Here is a 4,506-nt window from a genome sequence, read left to right as displayed (position 1 = left end):
GCTTAGGATTAATCCGGTGTTACACTCGATACAGAACACTCTTTGACCTCACAGGCTCTAAAATCTTTTTGATGAAATGCTTCATAAGTGTTCCACTCCTGAATATTACTCCACGATGAATTCGCGTTAGCTGAACGATTGACCGTGACATGTTCTTGTAATTAGTTCTGTTGGTGTGATCAGCAAGCGCCCTTGACTAGTAAAGATGACTCACTCCAATTAACGGCAGAGAATGAGTCCTGTGTGTGTGTTAATGAAAGGTCCAGAATTCTGTGAACCGCGCTTTATTGATCTTGAATGTCCTCTCAGTCTTTGAGATAATGATCGACATGTCATGCGTCCGCCGATTTGTATAGAGTTTTGTGAAGCTTTAGGAATGGACAGGATATATAGATGTAAAAAACAAGACTGATTAGCGTTACAGTTATAGTTAAGAACGGAATCTAATGAGACAAAGGACTTAAATCAGGGAAAGGGCTAATACAGTCCTTTTCCGTTTTTCTTTGTAACAATTAGGAATATGCATTAGTCGCCCTAGGGAGAAATCGTTGATTAATGAGGGGACTTTACCCTTTCACCCAAGGGGAAATCCCTACCATAGATGAAGACTTCCCTAACATTAAAACTAGGAGGAAAAAAGTCAAATGTCGTTTAATAGCAAGCCGCTTAAGGCTACGAAATAATAAACCGTCAGCCATATTTATATATTCAATGAAAGTTTCTTGTTTTTTATTTGTTTATTGTCATTTATATGTTCTCAAGAACTTCATGTACGTCAGAGTGAATTGTGAATTCTTTCTTTTAAAGATTCTCTCTCTCTCTCTCTCTCTCTCTCTCTCTCTCTCTCTCTCTCTCTCTCTCTCTCTCTCTCTCTTGAAAACGAATTCATGAAATATCGTTGTAACGTTACTTTTATCTATGAAAAATTTCCCTTTTTAATGCCTGTTCCTTTCAGATATATTCGATAAGTGAAATAGACAACTTTGTAGATTTTAACAATGATATAGACAACTTTGTAGATTTTAATAATGATATAGACAACTTTGTAGATTTTAACAATGATATAGACAACTTTGTAGATTTTAACAATGATATAGACAACTTTGTAGATTTTAACAATGATATGATATTTCAGAATATCATGATGCGATTATTTTCCCATATAATATCCTGCACATTGGCATTGTGCATATGACATATAAGGCTTTTACAGGCTCTTTACCAAGCAAGCAGCGTTTCTAGCAACAAGGCAAACCTGCATAAAATCTACTGATCCACTCTCACTCCCCTCTCTCATTTGGGTTCCTTTTTGGTAAGAGCCTTAACTAAATGTGTTCAAAACGCCTCCTGACATTCTTATCCACTGTTTTACATGCTCCGATCGTTGACATCCCTTCTTCAACATAATTGTATTCTTGCCGCTTGCAATTGGCTAATGGAGGGATCTTCCAACACTGGAAAAACTTTCGTTCGGTTTGGAATCAAAAATGTTATTTTTTACGAAGTAATATTTCATCTAAAAAAAATCATTAGTCTGATGGCATTCTTAAATACAAAGTTGGATTTAAGTGAGCATACACTACTGATGACCTTTCACGCAGTCATACTCTATTTGTCGATAATTCCCGCCCTCCCGCTAAAAGGATAACAGATAAATAACGAATTCAAACACTCGCCTCATCTTTCCAGTCCATCTGACTAGTGTCTGAGCAATTCAACTCATAATTGGAATTCATTCTTAGTCACGTCGTGAACTATTAATCACAGGAGTGCCTAATCCAGTGGTTCTCAACCTTTTTTGGCTCATGCAACCTTTCACCATATGTCAGAATTCTATTCCCCCGGCCCCCTTTCCAGAATTTTCTGCCTCAAAAGGAGCATTCCAAATAATATGCAACAAAATACTAACACAAACACGCAAGCCTGCGGAGAGAAAGCCCAGCGTGACCTCTCAGTAGTGCGAATTGATCCACACTGACTTCATAAGAGGGAATTCCCCCGTGGTTGAGAACCACTGGCCTAATCTGATAAAATTCAAGGTCAGATTTCAATCCTCACCTGTTTGCCAACTCCACTCCCTAAGCCATTCTTGCTTCCGTGAAGAATGTTAGCTAATTGTAGTTTTTTTTAATCATGCTTGATTAGGCTGCGACTAAAAAGCACATGACGATGTCTATTGATAGAAAGGAAATCAAACAAACCAGGAGCTCTTAAGGAAATATTAATTGTTCATACAAGACGAAAATAGACCAAGACCAAAAATTGGTATATATACTAAGATTCTCTAAATACTGAACTAGGACAAGTTACCGAAGGACGAAAAATATAAATGAGGAGTTAGCAATGTTTCATTGTTACCTGTCACATATTTTGTTATTACATGAAATATTTAGGATGGACTGGCTCCGCTGAAAGACTTAGGCTACCCAATTCTCCAGCAAAAATTGTAGAAATATCTCCAAGCCTTAGCTCGCGAAATTTTTGTGCAATCAATTTGTTGGTTCGATTTTTTCTGTGAAATATCCGTCTGTAAATTGGCCAATGCCCATAGAAATGGAAAATCCGTGTGCAATACCTTAACCTGAATATAAAACTCTATGCTGAAGTCAGACTAGCAATTAGGCTTGAATACTTTTTCACATACATCCAAAAAAAAGTTTTAGTCTTTTTGTTTATGATAGAAGGATTTCTTTTGTTTTGTTTATTCATCATTTTGAGCTTTCCTTGCGCCTATACATGTATATATATCCTACATACACACAGACTTATACACACTCTCATATATATATTTTTGTCATATACAAAGTGAATTCTTTTTATACTCATTCATATATTTTAGCCACAAATATCGTTGAATATCCAATTCACTATACCTCGGGAATAACTTACCCCAAGAAGAATTATAATTGTACGTGGGTGGATTCGAATCCTTCCAACTCTTCTAGGTTTAGAAACAACGATTTACAGCGACTTTGACAACGGCTCCATCAAGTGGTGACGAAGCACTTATCAGTTATACTCATTCATCTGGCGTGAGTTATTCAGGAAATATAGCGAATTAGGAATGCAATTATATTTGAGGTATAATATTTTTAGATATATATATATATATATATATATATATATATATATATATATATATATATATATATATATATATATATATATATATATATATATATATATATATATAATATACATTCTTGTACTCACCCACACATAAATGCACATGCACACACACACACATGCATATATATATATATATATATATATATATATATATATATATATATATATATATATATATATATATATATACATGTGTATATATATATATATATATATATATATATATGTATATATATATATATATATATTCATGCATAAATATATGTGTATGTGTATTTGTATGTTCGTCTGTGCGTGAATATAATAAATATAATCCGCACACTTGTCGTGCTGTATGAAAAAACTAAAATCCCTTTCATATTTTGGTAATACATTAAAAAGTCAACAATTTTAATATATTTCCAAAATACGGCGGGAATTTGATTTATGAATGTATCTATTTATGTGTGTATTCTCCTGAACAGATACAATTATTTGTCCTGCTTTTTGACGACATGAAAGTATTTCTGAGGCATAAAGATATCAGGAATTGATTTTGGAAATCGCATGAGTCAAATGTCTAAAAGTTATGTAAAGTCAACTAGTCTCAGACATTTAAAAAATTATATGTTATAGGAGGGATTATATGTATTGATTGCTATAACAGAAAACTAAATGAAGTAATTATTATTATTATTATTATTATTATTATTATTATTATTATTATTAGCATTATTATTATTATTATTATTATTATTATTATTATTATTATTATTATTATTATTATCTATAAGTATTTTAACGGAACACTCCGAAATTTATTCTGCCAAACGTTTAAAGAATCGGATACTGTTTCCCCATGCACAGAGGACAGCCACATTTAGAGTCGCTGAATCAAGGAAATGTTTCCTTCTATTTCTTATCTCCTTTTATTGAGAACCAATACTGAAAAAGTGGGGTTAGAAGGTCACGTGGTACTTTTAGTTGCTCTACAAAACTTTCTAATATTTCCTGACTGGAATTTCTCAATTATCTAGTCACATGATCACCTTTGTAAAGCGTAATTAATTCTTTTCTTAATTCCCTAACCCTGTAGGGGGCTAATGCCGTCAGTACACCTCACGCGGTGCACTGTAGGCAATACTTGAGGTTCTTTGCAGCTTCCCTTCGTCCCCTAGCTGCAACCCCCTTTTATTCGTTTTACTGTACCTCCATCCATATTCTTTTTTCCATATTACATTCCTACCTCTCTAACAACTGCTTCATTGTTCAACTGCTTTGATGTTTTCCTCCTGTTATACCTTTGTAACCTTCTAATCAGACATTTCCCTTTTAGCGCTGAATAATCTCATAGGTCCCAGCGGTTGGCCTTGGGCCTAAATTGCATATTCTATTCTT

This window comes from Macrobrachium nipponense, chromosome 14 (assembly GCF_015104395.2).
Source record: "Macrobrachium nipponense isolate FS-2020 chromosome 14, ASM1510439v2, whole genome shotgun sequence".
Taxonomy (NCBI): domain Eukaryota; kingdom Metazoa; phylum Arthropoda; class Malacostraca; order Decapoda; family Palaemonidae; genus Macrobrachium; species Macrobrachium nipponense.
This window is presented reverse-complemented; position numbering follows the sequence as displayed.